Here is a 27,006-nt window from a genome sequence, read left to right on the forward strand (position 1 = left end):
CATTAAAAACGGTGAAGAGGAAGGAAAAATTGACTGGCAAGCCAATATAAAGGTCACCACTGCGAAGAACAGCAGAATAGTCAACTTCAGGTTGGACACAGGCGCTGATGTTATTGTAGTGCCGAACCAGTTCTTTAGGAAAAATTCTCCTATGATAAAGCAGACGGATAAAAGACTATATGGACCAGGTCAGAACAAAATAAAGGTGATTGGAAAAGTAGATGCTACACTTTGTTATAGAGAAAAAAATTCACTGCAAGAGTTGTACATTGTTAAAGACTTGATGGAACCATTGTTGGGTGGACCAGCAATTAAAGCTTTGAACTTGTTGAGCAAGATCAACTCTATAGAAGGCAGAGATCACCAATACAAAAAATTTTTTTCAAAAGTATTTACGGGAATAGGAAAACTGAAGCATGTTTATAAAATACATTTGGATAAGAATGCTCAACCTTTTTCAATTACAACTCCCAGACGACTAGCCATTCCTATGAAACAAAAAGTTCAGGATGAGCTTAAAAGATTAAAAAGCGAAGATATCATCCGCCCAATCGAAATACCTACTGATTGGTGTGCTCCTATTGTAGCAGTTCCAAAGAAGGATGGTAAAATCAGACTTTGTGTTGACTTCACTAAACTTAATGAAAGTGTGAAGCGTGAACATTTCCCACTACCTTCTTCAGACCAGTTATTAGCTCAACTTGATGGAGCCAAGATATTTAGTAAACTGGATTGCAACAGCGGATTCCATCAAATTATGTTGCATGAAGATTCTCATAAGCTTACCACTTTTATTACGCCATTTGGATAAGCGCCTACCATTTGGAATAAGTTCAGGCCCTGAAATTTTTCACCGCGAAATGGCACACATTTTGTCAGGAATACCAGGAGTCATCTGTGACATAGATGATGTTCTTGTCAGTGGGAGAAGCCAATAGGAACATGCCAGCGTTTAAAAATACTGCTAGAGAGAATGGAGGCAGCAGGAATAACATTAAATGATAAATGTGTATTCTCTGTTAGCAAAATTAAATTTATTGGGCAACTCATTTCCGAAGAAGGTATCCAAATAGACCCAGAGGAGATTAACACAATCATGAACATGACCAGACCACAAAACGTGTCTGAACTGTGACGACTGCTAGGGATGGCAGATCATGTTGGTAAATTTGCTGAAAATTTAGCAGAGACCACAAAACCACTCAGAGATCTCCTGAGGAAAGACAATGCATGGATTTGGGATGAGCCTCAGGAAACTGCATTTAAAACACTAAAGAAAAATCTGAGTTCTGCACCGGTACTGCTCCATTATAGTGCTGATAAGCCAACAAAAATTTCGGCTGATGCATCTTCCTATAGTTTGGGAGGAGTACTGCTCCAGAAACAAGGGAATGACTGGAGACCTGTATTTTATGCATCGAGAGCACTTACTGAAACGGAACAGAGATATGCTCAGGTTGAGAAAGAAGCCCTTGCAGTCACTTGGTGTTGCAAAAAATTTGCTGACTTTTTGATTGGGCTGCATAAGTTCATAATTGAAACGGATCACAAGCCATTATTGGCGTTATTAAAAACAAAACGGCTTGATGAACTAACCCCAAGAATACAGCGTTTCCATATGCGCTTAATGAGATTCACCTATGAAAGCATGCATACTGCTGGAAAAAATCTCATTACAGCAGACACTCTATCTAGAGCTCCAAACAGCCTACCAACCAAACATGAATTTGAGCAGGAGACAGAGACAGACATGTTCATCCGTTCAATTATACAAAACATCTCTGTTACCGACAGGAGATTGGAACAAATAAGGGTGAAACAACACTCTGACAAAATCTGCAGTCAAGTCATGAACTATTATAAAATGGACCATTGGCCTGAAACCGCTACGCGAGACCTTCAGCTAAGACCCTACTGGTTTATAAGGCAGGACCTTACAGTCTGCCAAGGACTTTTACTGTATCAGAACAGACTAATCATCCCTGCGGATCTTCAAAAAGACATCTTGGATCGTATGGAGTAATGTTTGGTGGCCAGGACTTTCAAAGCAAATAGCGGAGAAAATAGAAAAATGTAGTATTTGTGAAAGAGAAAGAAGATATCCGCCAGAACCCCTACAACCAACCAAGTTGCCAGACTACCCTTGGTAAAAAAGTTGCGATGGATTTATTTGAATTGAATGGCCACAAATACCTCACAGTTATTATTCAAGAATGAATTGAATGGCCACAAATACCTCATAGTTATTATTCAAGATGGATAGAAATATCACATCTTGAAAATACCAATGCAAGTTGTATCGTAAACCACTGCAAATCAATATTTGCTAAGTACGGTATACCTGAAATGATAATAAGTGACAATGGCCCTCAATTTATATCTAAAGATTTCCTGGAGTTTGCAAAAATCTATGGTTTTATTCACCTTACCAGCAGCCCACACCATCCTCATGGCAATGGCAAAGCAGAACATGCTGTTCAGACAGTCAAAAATCTTTTTAAAAAGTCAAAGTATCCTTACATTGCTTTACTTAATTACCGTACTACTCGACTACAGCATGGCCAAAGCCCTGCAGAATTGTTGATGAATAGGAAACTCAGGACTCGCATTCCAGCACTTCCTCACCAAAATGAAAATTATCAACAAAATGTCGAAAAATTCAAAGAAGCAGACGCTCGGGTCAAAATGAAACAAAAGTTGTATTTTGATAAACGTCATAGAACTAGAGAACAAACCCCTGTTACCCAAGGACAGACAGTTTGGGTGAAAACACCCAAAACGAGCCCAGCCAAAGTGGTAGATACTGTTACTCCAAGATCAGTCCTGGTTGAAACGAACTCAGGATTGTTTCATAGAAACAGAAACCATCTTCGAAAAAGAAATGAGCACATCGATTTTCCTCAAATAGCTGCACCAACAGAATTATCTGCCTTACCAAATGCATCTAGAGACATTCCTGAGTGCAGCTACAATAATTTAATGGGACAAACTAACCAGACAGATGTGCAGTCAACTGTACACGAGGATATCCAATCCTTTAACTCAGAAAGTCCCAAAGTAAAATATACAAAGAGTGGTAGAAAAGTTCAACCACCAGAGAAACTTTCACTCTGAATTTGGGACTTGAAAGGGGGATGTGGAATAATCGGAATTACCTCCCTTGGACTGTTAACCCTCTTTCCTCTTATTGAACTCTTTTGGAACGAGAGACAAAAAATGTTATGTAATCGAGCCCCACGCGGGCTGTAGGAGTGAGTCAATAAATCCTGTCGTATTTCATATTTCTCTTTTTGTTTTGTTCTTATACTAAACCCTTCAAAACCTTACACAAACAGGCGTTGGTCGTCTCATGCTAAATATTTTTAAGCGTAACTTTTTTTATTTACTTACCATTTTTGCTTATGAAATGTTTAGCGAAAGAAATGTAATACCGATTATACAAGTAATTTTATCTAATTCAAGCGGCCTCGTCCGTCACCCCCCCCCCAGTTTAACAGAGGTAGGAGGTCATGTGTTAATAATACAAAAAAGAAAATGGCTTTTTATTTTTTAGCATAAATATAACGATCTGTCTTGTAATCGGTGAATATTTTTAAGCTTAATTTTTTTCCCTTATCATTTTTTCTTGACATTTTTCGTTATACTCTCGTATATTTACTATTTTTAACTCGTTAATCACGTTGGAAACAGTTTCATAACGTATAAGATTATATATTAATTTGTACGATACTGACAGGTAATCTTTTAATTTGTCTGATACTAACAGTCTCTTAATACAAACGTCGCCATTACAGCTTGCTGACGTCAAGATCACGTAACATGACTCAGCGGTTTTTAAATACAAGGTGACGCAAAATAAACGAGCCCCGTGTACACTTTATGTGGGAGAGTTCGGGCCCGTTTTTTTTTGGGTACTTATAAATCGATTCAAAAATATGTAATGTTTAACGTTAAAATGTCACTTTTTTTGGCCCCCGCCCCCTGCAGAAAATCGGTCAGCTGACCCACTTTTAGTGGCTTTTTTGGGTCAAAATTTCGATATTTGTTGTCCGGAGGGTCGAGTTTTAATATGATACCAAGTTTGTTAATTTTTGTTTTGTTTGTCGAAAGTTTTTAGCGGACATACACACACACACACACACACACACACACACATTTTACCTTTTATATATTAGACTAGCATTTCAGCCCGGCATTGCTCGGATGTTTGGAGGTGTATGCTGAGCAAAAAAAAAAAAAGGGTAAATTTTTTTAACTTTGACCTCTTATATGACCCCTTAACTTTTATTGTTTCGGGTTCACATCCAGTAATTAAGTTAGATCCATGTCCAAGGAACCTATATCTAATAGTTCAAGTGTGTAGACCCAAAATTGTCGGAGGAGTTTGGTAGAGTTCTTAAAGGTTAAATCGTTGAACTTTGACCTTTAACAGCCAAATTTGTAGCCGAAAACCGATCACATAGATTTTCCCACATCTCAATACCCTGCATATATAATTTCGAGTCTGTAGACTAAAAATTGACAGAGTTACTGCGTAGGGAAATGTACACTGCCACACAGACACACAGACACGTTCACTTTTATATATATATACTAGCGGGGCTACCCGGCGTTGCTCGACCGTATAAACAATGAGAAAATTGAATCTGGTTTTGTAATATATTTGTTATTCTTATGAGAGAGGAATTTTGTATGTTTATGTATCATTTGTTATTTCGAACAAAATAATATTTTACCTACATAAGACGGGTATTACACATATGAAATAATTGTATCTTACCTAGGGTAGCTAATTTACAGCATGTATATGCAAGGACAGGTAATATGCAACACATTTATCTCATCAAATCCCAAGCGATGCCAGGTATTTTGCTAATATATATTCTCACCTATTTCATTCAATCCCGGACAACGCTGGGTGTTGTGCTAGTATATATCTCAATCAATCAAATTCAATCCAAGGCAACACCCAGTATTCTGCTAGTATATATTTGCATCTATCTCATTACATCTCATATTATCGCTCACCTGTCTAAAATAATAACTTTGAGACATTTTTTTGGCTGGTTTTTCATTACAAACACATCATCCAAATAACTCACATTTCATCATTTTTCATAATTTTTGGATATGTTATTAATTTCAACAACCATGTCACATGATTTAACTTACATTATTGCACTCACTCTTACTAAAATAAAAACTTTGACACATAGGCTATGGTATGTTACTAATTTCGATTATCATTTTTCATGAGTAAATCCACATTATCGCCCCCTTCTATCACTAAAATAATAACTTTTAGACATTGTATGGCTAATTATTTCATTATAAACCCACCAACAAAGTAACTCACATTATATCATTTTTCATAATTCTTGGATATGTTACTAATTTCGACAATTATTTTTAATGAAGTAACCCAAATAATCGTGACATCTTACTAAAATAATAACTTCCATACATTGTCTGGTCTGTCTAGTTCATTACGACTACACCAATCAAATAACTCACATTTCATCATTTTTCATAATTTTTGGATATGTTGCTAATTTCAACCGCCATTTTTTTTAGTTCAATCACATAATCACTCTCCTCTTCCTAAAATAATATCTTTGAGACATTTCTGGGCTGTTTATTTCATTACAAACACATCAATAAAATACCTCACATTTCATAATTTTTCATAATTCTTGGATATGTTATGAATTTCGACAATCAAATTTAATGAGTGTGCACATATAATCGCCCAATTCTTACTAAAATCATAAATTTGCTACATTGACTGGGCTGTTTATTTCATTATAAACACACCAATCAAATAACTGAAACTTCGTTTTTCATAATTCTTGGATATTTTACTAATTTCGACAATAATTTTTCATGAGTTAATCCACATTATCGCCACCTTCTATCACTTAAATAATAACTTTCAGACATTGTATGGCTGTTTTTTTTTTCATTACAAACACACCTATCAAGTTACTCACATTTGATCATTTTTCATAATTCTTAGATATGTTACTAATTTCAACAATTATTTTTAATGAAGTAACCCAAATAATCGCCCTCGTCTCTTTAACCGACACGACCCTCTTCCTCTTACAAAAATAACAACTTTGATACATTTTCTAGCCTGTCTATTTCATTACGAACACACCAATCAAATAACTCACATTTAATCATTTTTTATAATTTTAGGATATGTTACTAATTTCGACAATCATTGTTCATGATTTAACCCTCATAATCGACCCCCTCTTACTAAAATACGAACTTTCAGACAATATCTGGGCCGTTTTATTTTATTATAAACACACCAATCAAATAACGTACATTTAATAACTTTTCATAATTCTTGGATATGATACTAATTTCGACAATCGGTTTTCATGATTTAACTCACATAATCCCCTCTCCTCTTTCTAAAATAACAACATTGAGACATTGTCTCTGGTTATTTCATGATAAACACACCAATCAAATAACTCACATTTTATCATTTTTCATAATTCTTAGTTATGTTACTAATTTTGACAATCGTTTTCCATTATTTAACCCACATAATCCCCTCTCCTCTTGCTAAACAATAACTTTGAGACATTGTCTTGCTGGTTATTTCATTATAAACACACCAATCAAATAACTCACATTTTATCATTTTTCATAATTCTTGGATATGTTACTAATTTCGACAATCATTTTTCATGATTTAACACACATATTCGCCCCTCTCTTACTTAAATAACAACCATGAGACAATGTCTGTGGTGTCTATTTCATTACAAACACAAAATCAAATAACTAACATTTCATCATTTTTCATAATTCTTAGATATGTTACTAATTTCGACAATCGTTTATAGTGATTTAACCGACACAATCTCCTTCCTCTTGCTAAAATCATAACTTTGACACATTGTCTGGGGTGGTTATTACATTACAAACACACCAATCAAATAATTCACATTTCATCATTTTTCATAATTCTTGGATATGTTACTAATTTCGACAATCATATTTCATGAGTTAACCCACATAATCCCCTTCCTCTTACTAAAGTAATACATTTGAGACATTGTCTGGGCTGGTAATTTCATTACAAACACACCAATCACATAACACACATTTCATCTTTTTTCACTTTTCTTGGATATGTTACTAATTTCAACAATCATTTTTAATGATGTAACCCACATAATAGACACCTCTTACTAAAATATTAACTTTAAGACTATATACGGGCTGTTCATTTCATTATAAACACACCAATCCAATAACTTACATTTAATCACTTTTCATAATTCTTGGATATATTACTAATTTCGACAATCGTTTTTATAATTTAACCCACATAATATCATTTCCTTTTGCTAAAATAATTACTTTGTGACATTGTCTGGCTGTTTATTTCATTGCAAACACATCATCAAATACCTCACATTTTATCATATTTCATAATTCTTGGATATGTTACTAATTTCGACAACCATTTTTTCATGATTTAACCCAAAATAATCCCTTTTCGTCTTACTAAAATAATAACGTAGAGATATTATCTGGCTAGTTATTTTATTACAAACACACCAATCAAATAACTCACATTTCATCATTTTTCATAATTCTTGGATATGTTACTAATTTCGACAGTAAATTTTCGTGATTAAACCCACATAATTGACCCCGTTCTACTAAAGAAATAGCCCTGAGACTTTTTTATGGGCTGTTTATTTCATTAAAAAAAAAACACAGAAATAAAATAACTTACATTTCATAACTTTTCATAATTCTAGGATATGTTACTTATTTCGACAATCATGTTTCATGAATTACCCAACATTATCGCCACCTATTACTAAAATAATACATTTGAGACATTGTCTGGGCTGTCTATTTGATTACAAACACACTAATCAAATAACTCACATATCATCATTTTTCATAATTCTTGGATATTTTACTAATTTCGATAATCATTTTTCTTGATTTAACACTAATTATAGCCCCGTTCTTACTAAAATAATAACTGTGATACATCATCTTGGCTTTCTATTTCATTAAGAAAACACCAACCAAATAACTCATTTTTCATAATTCTTGGATATGTTACTTATTTGGACAATAATTTTTTATGATTTTACGACACAATCGTCCCATCTCCCTATATAGGGTATTCTATTATCACACATATCCACCAATCTTATCCGATCCCAGGTATTCTAGGGAACATCCCACCTATCTCAGCCAATCCCAGGCAACGTCGGGTATTTTGCTAGTACATATAGCTACCTTTCTTATCCAATCACCGGCAATGCCGGGTATTCTGCTAGTACAAATATCCAGCTATGAAACCACATCGAAAAGAGTTCACTGGCATAATATTACAATGATTGCATATTAATCTAATGATATTCGACAATAAAGCTACATCCAAGGGAGATCACTAACATATTATAACAATGATCATATATCATTCTAATGGTATACGATCACGAAGCTACATCCAAGGGAGGTGACTTGCATATGATCACAATGATTGTATATCATTCTAATGGTATTCGACAATGAAGCACCATTCAAGGGAGGTCACTTGCATATTATAACAATCTAGCGATTAGTGATCTGCATAAATCATTTGGTAATCCAAAGTAGTCACCCAACTTAGAAGGACCAACCTCATTGTTGCTTAACTTTGGTGATCTACATAAAGCATTTTGTATTCCCAAGTAGTCACCCATCTGATAATGACCAGACAACGTATTGGTTCACTAAAAGAAAATGGCCGTATGAAAAAAACAAATAATCTTAGCTGATGTATCGTCCCAAACCTAATTATTTATTAAGCATTTTTTTTTTTCTGGAATGTTTTGCTCGTAATGTTTAGTTTAACTATCGTATTTAACTATTTTTAACCTGCTAATAACTTTGGTAAAGTTGTCATAACGTGTAAATTCATTTTTTTATTTGTATTGTACTTCGCATATTTTGCCAATAAGAATCTCTTAATAAATACATTTAATCCAGACATCGCCATTACTGAGTGATGACGTCACGTCATGTGCCATGACTAAGCGTTATTTTAATTAAAAATAAATAATAATAAATATCATTAGATCATCACATTATTACTACTTAAATACATAGGAAAAACGAAAAAATGTCACTTTTTTGGGGGGCCGCCCTGTAAAAAAACACCCAGCTAAGTCTTGTTCGAACATTTTTTTCCTCACATACACACACCCACATGTACGCACACACATACGCACAGAAATGTACATTTATTCATGTTCACGTATATAGACTCACATTCATGTGCATACACACACACGCTAACGTACACATGTGTACGTGCACATTTACACACACATAGGAAACGTCATTTCCCCTGAAAGGAATTCTAGACATGCGCAGTCAGAATACTGACCCCGGTATAAAAGTCAATAACAAACATTCAACTTCCTCTTTCTTCCCTTTTGTCTTGGTTCGTCAACCAGACAAGTTCGCGTCCACAGCTCTTGGCTTGAAGACGACTGCTATCATGCACGCACGGCTTTGCTGAGGCCAACACACTCTCTCTCTCTCTCTTTCCTTTTCTACATGCAGGACTGTCATTTCTCGTTCCTCTACTTCATTCCTTTCTTTTCCACGTACGTAGTCGTCAACGACTGAATGAACACTTGTTCCACCTAAACCCTTTATTTTCGACAGAAAATAAACAACATGTTTATTTTATCCAGCAATTGAGTTTTGTTTCCTTCTTTCCATTCGTTTCATTATTTTCTTTTGTAGCGAGTTAGAATATTTATATCCTGGCCCGCAACAAACGATGGTGACCCCGTTATTTTAAAATGAAATGAATGTGTTTGAACGAAACACATGGTGTAAACTAAACTCTTCCACACAAATCCATGGCACGCACAAAAAATAATTTTTATCTAAAAAACAAAAAACAAAAGAACAAAATAGAACTTCAACAGACAGACTCCTACAATGAAACCATGGCATTAAACATTCGGCAATCTGACCAAAACCGAGACGAAGAATCAGCCGAATTAAAGTCTACGGTTGAAAAGCTTTCAAAGCAGCTAGCCGACATACTTCAAACGCGTCGACATTATCCCAGAAACTACAACGAAATGCGACAAAGTTACAGGCAAAGAAGTTTAAGCAGGAACCAGTCCATGTCACGACATAGACAAGATGTTTGTTTCTACCACAGGAGATTCGGAGTCGACGCGAGAAAATGCACACCACGTTCAAAAAACCAGCACAGAGAAACGAACCTTCCAGCCAGTAAAGACGACAACTGTAGCTGGAGCACAAAAAATGGTTGTCTGTTTTATATCTGTGACAAAATTCATAACTTTTTAATACACTGGAGCGGAAATCAGCATCATACAGACACCGCATGGCCACCCAACAGGGACCCAATTTTTCAGCCTACAAGCCACCAACAGTACAAAAATACCCACTTTTGGTGAGAAAACTTTAAACTTAAACCTGGAATGCGACGGAATTTTTTCTGGAATTTCACCATAGCCAGCGTGACCACTCCAATTTTTGGGGCAGACTTTTAAGCCCATTTCAACCTGTCTGTCGACATGACTCATCACACATTGACAGACAACGAAACGAAGATTTTGGTGAGAGGAACTACCTCAAAATTTTTAACCACCGAAATCAGCACTGCCTTACCCGAAGATTTACACATCCGCCGGTTACTCCAAAAATTTCCTCAACTTTCCCAGCCGTTTAAAAACACGGACCCATCAAGCATAGCGCTAAGCAATATATTAAGACCACATGACCGCCCGTCTATTCAACCCTGAGACGCTTGAAATCGGAGAAATACAAATTGGCAAAATCCGAGTTTCAAAACCTACTCCACATTGGAATAATACGGCCCTCGAAAAGTGCTTGGTCATCACCACTCCACATGGTGCAGAAAGCTGACAACACCACATGGCGCCCGTGCAGTGATTTTAGACGCTTAAACACGAAAACAGTTCCGGATAGATATCCTATCCCCCATATCCACGACTTCGCCAATGGACTCCAAGGCGCCACAATTTTCTCCAAGCTGGACCTCGTAAAGGCATATTTTCAAATTCCAGTCGCAGAAGAAGACATTCATAAAACTGCACTGACCACACCATTTGGCCTTTACGAGTTTCTAAGGATGCCTTTCGGGCTGAGAAATGCCTGTCAAACTTTCCAACGTTTGATTGACAAAGTTTTCAAAGGTCTGCCGTTCATATTCGCATATGTGGACGATGTTTTAATCGCCAGCAGAAACCTCGAAGAACACCAGCTACTCCTGGAACAAACTTTCGAAAGTCTGTCACATTTCGGTCTGAAACTAAACTCCGATAAATGTGTTTTTGCCCACCAGGAGGTTCAATTTCTCGGTCATTTAATTGACAAGGATGAAATCTCCCCTTTGCCTGAAAAAGTAAGTGCCATTTCAAATTTCCCTCTACTGACATCTGTCAGTCAAGTACGCCGTTTTGTAGGCATAATTAACTATTACTGACACTTTTTGCTCAACTGTTCCATGTTACTCACACCTTTAACGGACTTGTTAAAAAAACGAACTAAAAACCAACAGTTAGTTTTGGAAGGACCTGCACGAACAATCGAAAACTGCTTTGGCAAACTTCACCAAACTTACATATATCCAAGATAGCGATACAACGGAACTTACACTTACGACGGACGCGTCAGAAATAGCAGTAGGTGCTGTCATTCACCAAATTTCTGACAACAAAATGACCCCTATTTCATTCTTCTCTGACAAGTTAAATAAAGCGCAGACTAAATATAGCACTTCCTCGAGAGAGTTACTTGCAATTTACCTTGCAATTAAGCACTTTAAACATCTCCTCGAAGGCAGAAAATTTTCCATTTATACGGATCATAAACCCCTAACATTTGCTCTACACACATATGTCGACAAATATGGTCCACGAGAAATTCGACATCTTGACTATATAGCTCAATATTCTACCAATATACGTAAAAGGACAAGAAAACGTTGTAGCTGACGTGTTATCTCGTGCAATAATTGCTTCTTTAAATTCCACTCCACTAAGTATGGAATTAATAGCACAAGAGCAATTAGCCGATACCACGCTCCCAGCTATAATGGACAAAACTTCACTGAAGCTAAAAGAAATGCCAATACCATTCGGAACAACAACTTTTTATTGCGATGTTTCACAAAAACACCGTCGCCCTTATATTTCACCCAGCCTCAGACGACAAGTTTTCCAGCACTTCCACAATTTGTCCCACCCAGGAAAACGTGCCACCGTGAAATTAATAGGGGAACGTTTTGTTTGGCCAAATATGAATACGGATATCCATAGTTGAACTAAAACTTGCATTCCTTGCCAAAAAAACAAAGTTCACAGGCACACAAAATCACCTTCAGGAACTTTCAGTGTACCAGATGCTAGGTTTACTCATGTTCATATCGACTTGATTGGACCCTTGCCCACTTCAAAAGGACATACCCACATCCTTACTATAGTCGGTAGATTCAGCAGATGGCCGACAGCAATACCAATGAAAGACATATCAACCACAACAATAGCCAGAGAGATTTTACAAGATTGGATAGCAATTTTCGGAGTGCCCTCCGTAATTACAACGGACAGGGGCTCACAGTTCCAATCAACTCTTTCACTGAATTCAACCATTTGTTGGGAACAAAGCACATTAAGACTACTGCCTACCACCCTTGTGCAAACGGTATGGTGGAACGGTTTCATAGACAATTAAAAGTATCTTTGGCTATGAACGAAAACAAAGCGGACTGGTCAGACAATTTGCCACTCATTCTCCTAGCAATTCGCAACACTGTGAAGGAAGATTTGCAGAGCACACCTGCAGAATTAGTTTTCAGATTGGCACTGATTTTACCAGGACAATTCTGCGAAAACAATACAGACATTTCCCCAATGACAACTTTTGTGACGGATTTAAAACATAAAATGTCACAATTAAAATTCACTCCAACCAAACAGCCAGACACAAACATTTTCGTTCCAAGCGATATTCACACCTGTAAATACGTTTTTATCAAGAACGACGCAGTCAAAAAACCACTCTGTCCAAATTATTCTGGACCTTATCTAGTTCTCGACAGAAGTGAAAAGTATTTTACCATATTAAAAAGAGATAACAAAGACACTATTGCAATAGACAGACTTAAATCTGCATTCATAGATGAACAATTACACATTTCTCCTAGTCCAATACAAGAACATACACACTCACAAACTGACAAAGAAATTACAAAAAACATCAGACCACAAATAACAACAAAAACAGGTCGAAAAGTTCATTGGCCAAAACATTTCAAACAATACATAACTTATTAAAAATTAAAAAAAAAATATGCATAAAAAACAAAAAAAAAAACGAAATACGTTTCTCTTGTATATATATATATTTTTTTTTCTCCCCAGGAGGGGGAGTCTTGTTCGAACATTTTTTCCTCACATACCCATACCCACATGTACGCACACACATATGCACAGACACACACATTTATTCACGTTCACGTATATAGACTCACATTCATGTGCATACACACACACACTAACGTACACACATGTATGCGCACATTTATGCACATATGGGAAACGTCACTTCCTCTAAAAGGAATTCAAGACATGCACAGTCAGAACACTAACCCCAGTATAAAAGTCAACAACAAACATTCAACTTCCTCTTTCTTCCCTTTTGCCTTGGTTCGTCAACCAGACAAGTTCGCGTCCACAGCTCTTGGCTTGAAGACTTTTTCTTGTGGACGACTGCTATCATGCACACGCGGCTTTGCTGAGGCCAACACTCTCTCTCTCTCTCTCTCTCTCTCTCTCTGTCTCTATTTCTCTCTCTCTCTCTCTTTCCTTTTCTACATGCAGGACTGCCATTTCTTGTTCCTCTACTTCATTCCTTTCTTTTCCACGTGCGTAGTCGTCAACGACTGAATGAACACTTGTTCCACCTAAACCCTTTATTTCCAACAGAAAATAAACAACATGTTTATTTTATCCAGCAATTGAGTTTTGTTTCCTTCTTTCCATTTGTTTCATTATTTTCTTTTGTAGCGAGTTAGGATATTTATATCCTGGCCCGCAACACACTCTTAGACTGGTCCTAATGGGCCAAAAATTCGATATTTGTCGTCCGGAGGGTGGGGCTAAAAAATGATACAAAATTTGTGAATTTTTGTTCTGTCTGTCGAAAGTTTTTAGCGGACATACAAGCACCCACACACAAACACACACACACTCACACACATTTTGCCTTTTATATATTAGATTAACATCTCTCTGAGATGATTATTGAAATCTACAGTTTGACTCTCCACTTGTCAGCCACCCGGATGCAAATTTACCATGAATTCCAGAAACGGCTACCTTAATTCATCCTGGAAGGCATCACTTCAAAACCATTGATCAGCAGCAATAATTCTTCGAGCCATATGGAGAACCGAATCCTGCAACCACCAAAGAAATCCATGAACTGTTACTCGTTCCAGGCGTTACTAAGTTTATTACATATTATTTCAAGATTCAATATAATTTTTGAGTTACATCGCTTTCAAATTCTTCAAATTTTCAATGTTTTATGTGGGTCCAGCTTAGAACATTTTCCATAATAAAAACAATGTCTTCTTAGAAAAAGGGGCTTCTTATGTAATATATTGGGCCAGGTGTATTAGTAGTGTTACAGTCCGAAGGCCAGGAGGAAGAAAACTGAGACCCCTGGGTGGATGCAAGTCAAACGGCAGAGCGGACACGGCTGGGGTCAGGTTATTTTTAGAATTCATGCGAGGCCATGCAAAAGCCATAGGGAACACGAACGGCAACAGCAGCAGAAAACTGAGACCCCTGGGTGGATGCAAGTCAAACGGCAGAGCGGACACGGCTGGGGTCAGGTTATTTTTAGAATTCATGCGAGGCCATGCAAAAGCCATAGGGAACACGAACGGCAACAGCAGCAGTAGCAGCAGAGAAGCGGAGGGGGGGGGGGGGAGAAAGAGGGGCAGTCAGGATTCGTGTGTTGGCGAGGGAAGGCGATGTTTTTATTTTTTTGGCTCGTGGAGTGAGAGGCGAAAAAGCGAATGATTCCTTAAAAAAAACAAAAACAAAAAAAAAAAAACGTACGGTTGAATCTGAGTAGTTAGCCATGAAGAGCAACGAATGTTTCTCCCTTTTTTTTTTTACTGGGCCCCTGAAAAGAAAAAGAACAGAGAAGGTAATGAAACTTAAAAAAAAAAGAAGAAGAAAAAAGAAATGTTATAGGCGGTAACATATTACCCTGAAATGGAAAGGAAAGCTTCGATTTGAACTCGCTTGAGGTTTGTGAATTTCTCCTCCTCTACTCCCCCCCCCCCAAAAAAAAAAACTTTTGTGTTATTGCAATCCAGCAGATACTCGGCCGGAGTTTACCATGCGGATGGGCCATTAAATGAATGATTGACTCCACCTTGGAACTAACCCCCATCCTTTTTTTTCCTCTGGAATTAATGGCGACCGCTCTTTCTTTCCCATTACCAATGAACTATTTCCTTTTGCCACTTTCAATCCTGGGTTATTTTTTTTTTGTTTGCTTGTTGGTTTGTTTATTTGTTTTTATACATAAAAAAAAGATAAATATCAACTATATTTCTGCTTCCGACTGCCTCATTATTTCAAATTGAGTTGTTTTTTTTGCCTCCTTTTTCCATGCTTGCTTCTTACTGTTTTGATTAGAGACTCAGGAAAATTAGATAGATGATTAAATTTGCTTACACTCGACTGGATTGGAAACCAGCCGGGTAGCCGTCCCTGGTAGAAAATTCTCTTACCCTTCTTTAAGCCAGGTGCACGCATTAACCCTAAGTCCGTTGTCTGGAGTTAAAATTACTGTTGTGCATTTATACCCTGACCAAGGATGTAACACTAAGCTGTGGGTATGCAGATATAAAAAAAAACGTAGAAAGAACTGGGGAAAGATCAATTTTGGAGTTTTTAAATGATGAACACTTTGCTGAAGAGTGTGTGAGGATTTTTAGTGATGACGGGATACATGTATCTGAGATTTCTTTAATGTATAACAGTTCCAGAAATATTAAAGTGATTCCTACAGATTTAATACTCAAGTTAATATAGAACGGAACTTACTGGTCCATCCTTAGTTTAAAATAAAAAAAATTTTTTTTTATTACATTTTCATCCCAAACAAGGCACATTTCCACTTTGATGTATGGAGCTACTATCAATGACATAATCTACGGGGGTAATATGTGGGAAATTGGGCAGCAAGATGTCGGTTCACATCATACTTGAACTTCCGCATGTCAGTACAGTTGGGGAAGCAGGAACCCAGAAGGGAATTCCAAAGTCTAGCGGTTCTGAGGAAGAAACTACTGGAGTAGAAAAGTCTCTTACATCTAGGGATCTCTACCGTGAAGGAAGGGATGAGATTTAGCTGCTTGTCTGGTTTGTTGGGTTATTTATGTCGAGGAGATACGAGTGCTTGCAGCTTGGAGCATTCACCGTTAAAGTACTTGTAGAACAGGCAGAGGGATGCTAAATTTCATCGATAGGACAGAGGCTGAAGCCTAGATGACAGTTCAAGACCTATCAGGTTGTCGATTTTCTTTTGAACCTTGTCTAGGAGAGAGAGACTAGTAGCAGATGCATCAGCCCAAATATGACAACAATACTCCATACATGGGCGAATGGTGGCCTTATAGAGGTACAGGATACTTTCGGGTGTTAGTATCTTTCTAGCATGGTAGAGAGGACCTACCTTTTTCACAGCGGTCCTGGCAATACTCTCAATGTAATTTTTCTAACTCATGTTTCCTGTGAACGTTAGGCCGAGGAGTTTAAAAGATGTACTTTCAGATAAAGAGTCTTTGGCCATTTCTATTAGTGGTAGAGAAGGTTTCTTGTAATTATTGAAGGAAACAAGTTTAGTCTTGGCAGCATTGAATATGACCATCCATTTTTGTCCTCATTCCACTATTCCACTACAGATTGGAGGTCATCCTCTAGTGTTTCTGCCATTTATTTAGATATGTGTTCATTTGTTTTCCTGTCATGTCTGTTATAGAGCGTGGTGTCATCAGCATATATAACCATCTCACAGACAATTTTGTCGGGGAGGTCATTTATGAATATTAGTAAATTGAGACACTCCCGCATTTATATCATATTGTTAAGATGTACAACCGTCAAGGACAAGCTGGATTTTTCTCTTATCCAAGAAAGATTTAATTATGTTAAGTATTCTTCCAGTGATATTGTATGATCTTATTTTCCTAAGAAGACCTTCATGCCATACCCTGTCAAAAACCTTAGATATATCTAGAGCTACTGCTCTACCCTTCCTGTTTTGTCCATGAATGGTATATATGTTCAGAGATTACAGTTAGGATGTCTGCTGTGGAATGGGCTTGCCTAAATCCGTATTGTTAGTCGTTCAGAAGTTTAGCATCTGTAAGGTGATTGACTAGAGCTTGGTTAATTATGGACTCAAATATTTTGGCAAAAAGTAGGAGGAGACTAATGGGGCGATAATTTGATGGGTCAGTTCTTTCGCCAGAATTCTTGAAAACTGGTACCACAAAAGCAGTTTTCCAGCAGGCAGGAAAGCAAGATTCATTAAGGCATTTGTTGTAAAGTTTGGACAGAACTGGAGCTACTTCGGCAGAGCACTTTTTTAATAACACAGCCGGGATGAGATCAGGTCCACATGCTTTTGAATTGTCAAGATTTTTTATAATAGTATGCTCCTGAGAAGGAGTGATTTTCAAATCGTCTAGTCTGGCGTCTGTCCGCAAAGGAATGCCTGGGAGGAGGTGATTAGCAGGGTCCAGTGTAGAGTTGGAGGCAAACCGACTGGCAAGCATGTCAGCCTTCTCGGTTGATGAGCAAACAACCTCATGATTGTTGGATAGTGGGGAAATTGTTGATTGCCCATTATTTACTACACTATTGTAGATTTTCCAGAAGTCACGGGTTCCTAATTTCTGTGCTTCGATCCGGTTTTTGGTGGTTTCAGTAAATTCTCTATTAGCTGTCTCTATTTCTTTCTTACAGTTACTTCTGGATTCTATGTACTTCTGTCTATTTGAACTGGACTTATGTCGGTTAAAACTGCGTTATGCATGATGCCTTTGTGCAATGGCAGCTGCACAAGTAGAAGTAAACCATTGGGGAGAGTGAGGCTTGCTATAAAATTTTCACATGGGATCATGTGTTTCAATTGCCGTTTTGAACTATTCAGTGGTCTCATTTGTGCACTGTTCAGCAGGAAGTGAAAAGATATTTCGCCATGGGGCGTCTCTGATGAGATCCCTGATGGCTTCCCAGTCAGCCTTTTTATAATATCTCGTTGTTTTAAGCAATGGGTTTTCAGTTTTGGCCCTAGAGTTTAGGGTGATTTCAACCATTATCATTACATGATCAGCATTCCCAAGTGGGGACACAATCATCGGGAACTGTGGTCAGAAACAGATCTAGAAGTGATATGTGTTGTTTTTGCTGGTCTGGGAAACGGGTTGGAAACATAACCATCTGTGATAGGGAATGAGATATAGAGAAGCTATGTGTTGTGCATCTGTGTAAGTAGAAAATCCAAGCCAGTTTCTGTGGTGGACATTGAAGTCACCAAATACATGCACTTGTATGCTAGTGTTGAGGGAAAGTGCTGTATCCATGCTGTCAGAGACTTTGTTTATTAGGGTACAGTCCTGGGTCGAGGAAGAGCGGTAGAGAAAATGAAAGTGACTAATGTTATGTTGCATGTTAAGTCTAAAGCTCATAAAGGCTTGATCATCCGATTCTAGTTTTGTTTCTCTAGTCAAGGGGAGGGTGTTTCGAATATAGACTCCAAGCTTGTGCATATGTCTGTCAGAATCCTTATGGCAGAGTGGGAAATATCTGGGCATATTAAAGTAATTAGAGGGGATGGAGGCGTGTAGGTTAGTCTCATTTAGTGCTAAGATATCCGGGGTGTTTGTTAAGAGAAATGCTTCAACATCATTTAAATTAGTTTTAAGCCCACGGATGTTCGTATATGCAAGCCTCAAGGGAGGGGGCAATTTGGTTTTGTTTGAGCTTTGTCCTGGTTTAAGCATAATTTTAGATTGTACTGTCATTTTTTTTTTTTAAGAGTTTCAGTTTATGTAAGGGGTGCTGAACAGGTGGTTATGCAGAATACCAGACATCCAATACAAGTAGACCATCAGTTGACCTTCCATTTACTAGGATGGTGGCCTCAGGAAAGCTCACCAGGGATGAATGCAGGGTCCCTTTCCATACACGACATGGCACTACAAACATCCTGATATTATTCAACTGTTGATGGAGCAGCCGCTCTAAGCGCTACCAAAGAGTTAGGGTTCCTGTACTACCAGTCGGGAACATCAGCCAGGAACTGTCAATCCGGTACCCTCAACCCATCAGACGATGGTCAACCCAATCTACTTGCACTGCCATTATGGCATTCAAACACTCCCAAGTGCCCCGCACCTGGGTCCTAATCCAGGTATTTCTGTGACCCCGCGTGGGTAGTTAATGTTACTGGGTTAGTTTGTAAAGGTTATCTATCTACGGAGAAATTACACTCCTCCAAGTGACATTGCTATTTCATTGTTTCTAGAGGAGGGGGTGAGTAAAAGTTCATGCAGTGAAAGAAGTTATATTTGCAACAGGTTTGTTGGAAGGAGTTAATATATGGTTTAATACTTTTTCCTTTAAATTTTTAATTAAATTTTTTTTATCTTGGCTTAGGAATAGGATAACGTGTTACAGAGTAGCTTGATATTAAGAATTAACTAAAAAAATTGTTGCCCCAGCTATGGATATTTTAGATGGCAGGAGGGTTAAGATATATATTCAATGTAGATACAAGTAACGTCATTTTTGATATGAAGTACAATACAGTACAGGTATAATTGGAAGAAAATTATAAGCTATGGCATATTCAGTATGTACAATAAAGTAAATACATATATGGGCAAATTTCCAGTATATGCGAATATATGGAAGTTGTAGGTATTAAATAAGTTTCCACTTCTAATGCAGATATCTTCTGCTTTCGTTGAAGAATCAGGAAGTTATGTTTTGCATTACAGAATATCGGTTCAGTTTTTGTATTTATCATTGCAAAACTAAGGAAGAGACAGCTATTGCTATGTAGCTGTAAATCTAAGTACAGACTATAGCCAGTAGGTATCTACCTGGATAAGAATAAACTAATGCATGCCTTAGAGGTAGAAATGGATAGATGACTTCCATGGATAAATGATGATGACTTCCAATCGGGTAGCATGCGAAGGTTATAGGCTGAGAACTAAGGACCCCCTCTCCAAAGGCGTGTGCATTGCATGAGTGTTAGTGGGAGCTTGGGGAGTAGAGCAGATTGTTAGTTTTCAGGAGAGGATCAATCTTACAGAATACAGTAGAATTAGTTATTAGAATTTAGAGTGTCAAGTAAAGTTTAGTTAGAGAAAAGAATAAAAAAAATTTTTTTTTTTAATTTAACATGCAAATCAGAAAAAGGCAGTCGTCTTGGAGGTAAAGTATATATTGGATATACGTAGCAAGCAAGCAGTGGTATTTGTACCGTAATGAGAGAAACTATTAGCGCATGGCACGTCGGAATTTGGCACGTCAATTATGCCAGGCACAAAGCATTATGTATCTATTCAAAAATAGTCTTAGTGATCACTGTATATTTTAGGTATGAATATAATTGAAAGTAAGACAAACTATATTCAGTGGTTTGATATAGATAGCAAGGAAGCCACATTTTCAATACAAACGAGCTTATAGTAAATGTAGATATTAAGTATATTACTTAAAGTCCTATCTTCTTCTAATGTGGGCAAAATAAATCCAGGTTTTTGATAAATTCTGGAATTTACAATGCCTAGGCTTTTTTTTTGCTAGTTTACTTGGAGTATAGTAGGAGTTAACAGTGTTTTGCCCGTACGGGAGGCGGGGGGGATGAGTTTCAGCTTTGGACATAAGAAAGTTTGCAAAACAAGAAAAATAAAGACAATAAATATAAATAAGACAAGACAAGAGAAAAACAAAACAACGAGGCAGCATGTATACATTTTGTTAAGGGTAAAAATGAATTTTCAAAATTATTCTTAGTTTGAAAATTAGTAACTCCAACACAGGGACATAATTAGGGGAGACAGTGGATAAAATTGATGCTCCAATCAAATGACAGCAAACATGGACTACTATACGTTCATTTTCCATCAATTTCGTTGGAAAATGATACAGAATAGAGATCCATTCATGGAAGTCCAGCTTAAAACAAAGAGTCTCTAGAACAGATGACAGGAAGCATTATCGTTAATACATTCAAAAGAAAAAAAACCCTCTTAAAATGGATCTCACTTGTTTAACGAATGACTTCAAACTTGTGTATCATTGTCGAGAAAGGTTGTCAAATTAGATTCAGAAAACTCTCTTTCTATAGATATTCTTCATGATCCGTGGCCGAAGGCGGATGATTTGAAGTTGAATGACTCTCAATATAAGGCTCTACAAAATGTGTTACCAAACAAAGATGCTTGGCCTTTGGGTCAAGATCAAAGCGTGATATCTGTTCTTCAGATGCTACACTTCAATTTCTTGTTCTCTGTTAGTGGAGGAGAAATCTTTCACGACTGAGACAATTTTTATTTTTTGTTCCTTTTCTCCACATTAAAAAACGACCCTGGTGTCTAACTCTGTCCCGTGGACTTCCTGGTACGGGAAAGACTATATTGGACTGAAAATTGTCAAAACTCTATGCAAACACAGATCTCTGGCGTTCTCACAGAAAGAGTTCCTTGCTGATTGTGTCTTACACAAACCAAGCCTTGGATAAATTTCTTGAAGCAATAGCTGCATTTCTAAAAGGTGGTATTCTTCGTGTTGGAGGTAGAAGTAAAAGTGAAGTTCTTTTGAAAAATGTCAGACAAACTTACAAAAGGAATCTAAAATTCTCTCTTAATGTTATAGAAAATAGGAGTATTCTAAATGGTAAGCGGCATTTCCTGAAAACTGAAATAGAAAGGATCACTTTTTTAATAAATATGATTACAAAAGGAATTCTTTATGAAGATATTCTGAAGACTCACATGGGTCAGTTTTATAATTGGTTGCAAAAAAAGTTATGATTTTCAGCATCAAAAAGAATGATTCTATTTTGACTCAATGGAGACACTGAGATTGTTCAAGTGGATGAAGGAGAGGGGAACAGAATATAGATGATGAAGAAGAAGATAATGCCGTTGCTGATGCAAACAACGTGTACACAGAGGTTGATTTCATTAACGATAATGACATTAACGATAATGACATTAACGATAATGACATTAACGATAATGACATTAACGATAATGACATTAATGATGATCACATTAACGATAATCACATTAACGATAATCACATTAACGATAATGACAATGATATTGAAGAAGAGTTTGCCAAGTTTTTTTTTTTTTTTTTTTTTTTACTCATATCGCCACTTAGACATAAGGGGCTTCTATTTGGGGGCATGTCTAGGAAAGATTAACAAGATATTTGTTTATGTTACATTTAAACTTCTGCATATCAGTACAGCCAGCGAACCAGGCAGCAGGAAAGGAATTCCAAAGTCTAGCTGTTCGAGAGAAGAAACTATTAGAATAGAAAGCTTTCTGGCATTTAGGGACAACAACAGTGAAGGGGTAAGATTTTATTGCTAAGCAGGTTTGTTAGGGATATGTACGTCGAGAGGGTAAAAGTGAAACAAGTTTATCAGAACACATTCTATTAAAAAGTGATGCAAAATTGCGGCGATGGGGCAAGGGCTGGAACTTAGTTGATAAAGTGGAACCGATTAGATTGACAACTCTTTTTTGGACTTTATCTAAGATGGAGAGACTAGTGGCAGATGCACCAGCCCAGATGTGGCAACAATACTCCATGCATGGATGAATGGTGGCCTTGTAAAGGTACAGAATACTCTCAGGTGTGAGTAGTCTTCTAGCTCGATAAAGGGAACCTACCTTCTTTGCAGCAGCCTTTGCAATGTCCTCTATGTATTTGTTCCAGCTCCTATTGCTCGCAAATATTAAGCCGAGGAGTTTGAAGGTAGAATTCTCAGGTACGGTGCTATTTGTCATGGATATAGGGGGTTGGAGAGGCATCTTGTAATTGTTAAAGGAGAGCAGCTTAGTCTTACTAGCATTAAATGTTACCATCCATTTACGGTACAATTCCACTATAGTCTGGAGGTCATTTTCTAACGATTCTGCCATTGTCTTAGACTTTACATCTGTTCTTCCCTCATGCATATTATAGAGCATTGTATCATCAGCAAATATACCCATCTCGGACACAATATTATCATGGAGGTCGTTTATAAATATCAGGAATAATAATGGTCCAGGGATCGACATCTGAGGCACTCTCACATTAATGTTATGCTGCTTGGATGTACATCCATCAATGACAACCTGTATGCTTCTATTGTCTAAGAAGGATCTAATAATATTTAGTATACATCCAGTTATACCATACGATTTAATTTTCATTAGCAGTTAAAGGCCTTGGATATATCAAAGGCCTTGGATATATCAAAGGCTACAGCCCTGACTTCGCCCACCTTATCCAGTACATGGTAAATGCGTTCAGAGATGACTGTTAAAATATCTGTAGTAGAACGACGTTGCTAGAATCCATACTGTTTGTCAGAGAGAAGAATTGCTTTTGCAAGGTGGGGAACTAGTGCTTGATTAGTTAAGGTCTCAAAGATTTTAGCGAAGAGTGGGAGGAGACTAATGGGGCGATAATTGAGAGGGTCTGTTTTTTCACCAGATTTCGTAAACACTGGTACCACAGGGGCAATCTTCCAGTTATTAGGGAAGCAAGATTCAGCAAAGAATTTATTGTGGAGCTTGGCAAGTATAGGGGCTAGCTCGGCTGAACATTTCTTAATTAGTAATGCAGGGTTGAGGTGTCTACATTTTTTATGACATTGTGAACATGAGAAGGGGTGATTTTTACATCATCTAATGTGGCTTCAGTCCGCATAGGGAAATTTGGGAGGGAGTTGTTTGTTCGCTCTAAGGTGGAATTGGAGGTGAATCGCCAGGCAAGCAGTTCCACCTTCTCCATTGCCCTGCATGCAACCTTCTGGTTGTTGCTTAGTGGGGGAATTACTGATTGCCCTTCATTCACTACACTATTATAGATTTTCCAGAAATCACAAGTTCCTATCTTTTGCAATTCAATGCATTTCCCTAATTATTTCAGCATGCTTTCTTTTGGCTGTCGCTATTTCTTTCTTACAATGATTTCTAGCATCTATGAATTTTTGCCTATTTGTGTTTGACTTATGACATACAAACCGACGGAATGCATGCTGTCTTTGTGCAATGGCAGCTGCACAATCTGCAGTGAACCATCGGGTGAGTGGGGCTTGCTATAATACTTCTGTGTGCAAACATGTGCTTCAATGCCCGCTTTGCACCATTCAGTTGTCTCAGTGGCACACTGTTCAGCAGGAAGAGAGAAGATATTGGTCCATGGGGCATCTCGGATGTGTTCTCTAATGGCTTCCCAGTCAGCCCTGTTGTAGTACCTTGTTGTTTTGAGCAATGATTCCTCACCTTGAGGTTGGGATTTAAATGTGATGTCCACTGATATCACTATGTGGTCTGAGTTTCCTAGAGGACTGTGGGCATTAGTCATACAATCCTCAGGTACTGCGGTGAGAAATAGGTCTAGAAATGAAGCCTTCTGTGGTTTATGATCGGGAAGGCGGGTTGGAAATATTACTGTCTGTGTGAGGGAATGGGATATAGAGAAGCTATAAGTAGAGCGTCCAGCTGCATCTGTGTAACCAAGCCAATTTTTATGGTGGACATTAAAGTCACCAAACACATGTATTTTGGCGTTACTATCTAAGGAGAATGCTGCATCTATACTATCAGAGACATGATCGATTAGGGTACAATCCTGACTTGAGGGGGAATGGTAGAGAAAATATAAGTAACAAACGCAGTGATGAAATGTTAGTCGGAAGCACATAAAAGCCTGGTCATCCAATTCAAGATTTTTCTCTCTAGTTAAAGAAGGGTGCTATGGATATAGACTCCAAACCCGTGCATATATATCGATCCGAGTCCTTATGGCAAAGTGGGAGGTATCCTGTCATGTTAAAATAGTTAGAGGCGATTGAAGAATGTAATGCTAAGATATCTGGGGAGTTTACTAAAAGGTAAAAGTCTACATCATCTAGATTACCTCTAAGCCCATGGATATTTGTGAAAGCGAGCCTCAAGGGTGAAGGCGAATTGGTTTTGTTTGGGTGGTTGTCTGGGTTTATTGTGATATTTGTTTGGGTTGTCATTTCATTACATTTTTGTTTAATGGAAAATGTTTAGGGGAAAAGCGTTGAGCAAAGTTGGCCAGTTTTGACACCAAGTATACACACAGTGGTCCATTAGCCGAATCCTGTATGGAAAGTTGTGGCCTTGTGAAATCTCACGAGAGATAGCAGCAGGGTCCCTTTCCATGCATGACATGGCACCACAACTATCCTGATATTATATAACTGAAGATAGAGCAGCTGCTGTAAGCACTACCAAAGAGTTAGGCCCCCTGTACTGTCAGTCGGAAAAAGCAGCCAGACAAAACTGTCAATCAGGTACCCTCAGTTGGAAATTACTGATAAAGAATTTATAGGACTGGCTCTTGATGACATCAAGACTACCGAGTTCACTCCAGACGGGTTTCAGAGAACCAAACAAGGGAAGAAACGACTGAAGAATATGTTACAACAAAAATTAAACTCCAATACTTCGTTAGCTGATGATGAAGTTGATCAAATTCGTGATCATGACTTGTGGTTGATGAGCAAAAGCAACCTTTGGAGACTCTATCGGTTAATTTGTATTGCCAACATCTGAAAAATCAAATTGTACAGAAACAACTTGATTATGATCGTGTTTGCAAAGCCAGTTAGGAAATCCATCATTCTGAAGATGGTGAAATAATGAAGAATTCCCTTATCATTGGAATGACTACAACAGCTGCTGCCAAGTACCATCTTTTATTGCAAGAACTTAAACAAAAAATCATCATTGTGGAGGAGGCTGCTGAAATCTTGGAGGCTCATGTAGTGACAGCTTTGAATCCACTTTGTGAACACTTGATCCTGATTGAGGACCACAAACAACTTCTGCCAAATCCAAATGTCTTCAAATTGGCTCGCAACTACGATTTGGAAATCTCTTTGTTTGAGCGAATGGTCCTTAACAAATGCCACCTAAAATGTCTCTCATCTCAGCATCGCATGCGACCAGAATTTATCCAGACTTGTGTGATGATCAATCTGTGAACAAAATATGAAAATATTCAAGGACTATTTTTCATTCAGCATAATGAACTTGAAAAGACAAATTCATGGGGCATCAGCTACAGCAATCCCTATGAGGCAGATTTCTTCATCGGATTGTGCAAATATCTCCTCAGACAGAGTTACAAACCATCACAAATAACCGTGTTAACTATGTGCACATCTCAGCTCTTAAATCTCAAAGAGTTGATGCATGGTGATTTTTATAAAGGTGTACATTTGACGGTGGTTGACGATTACCAAGGAGAAAAGAATAATATAATTTTACTTTCCTTGGTAACAAGTAACATACAAAAGAAGGTTGGCTTTCTAAAGATTGATAACAGAGTGTGCATTGCCCTATCTGGAGCAAAAATGGGCTTCTATGTTATAGGAAATTTTGAAATACTTGCAGAACAAAGCAAGTTATGGAGGAATATCTTGCAGACATTAAAATCTGTTAACAAGGTTGGTTGTTGACTAACCCTCTGCTGTTTGAATCATCCAGACCATAAAATTGAGGTCAAAGATCCCTCAGACTTTTCTCCAGCACCTAAAGGCGGTTGTTTAGTGCCATGTGAAAGTTATCTTAATTGTGGTCACAATTGA

The 27,006-nt window shown here is 37.6% G+C and overlaps 1 pseudogene; it reads left to right on the forward strand.

Annotated features, from left to right (window-relative positions):
- The first annotated feature begins 283 nt into the window (after positions 1 to 283).
- On the forward strand, positions 284 to 27,006 carry LOC145288129 (NFX1-type zinc finger-containing protein 1-like; annotated as a pseudogene).

This window comes from Euprymna scolopes, chromosome 11, assembly GCF_053919585.1.
Source record: "Euprymna scolopes isolate OS-2025 chromosome 11, ASM5391958v1, whole genome shotgun sequence".
In the NCBI taxonomy this organism is placed as follows: Eukaryota; Metazoa; Mollusca; class Cephalopoda; order Sepiida; family Sepiolidae; genus Euprymna; species Euprymna scolopes.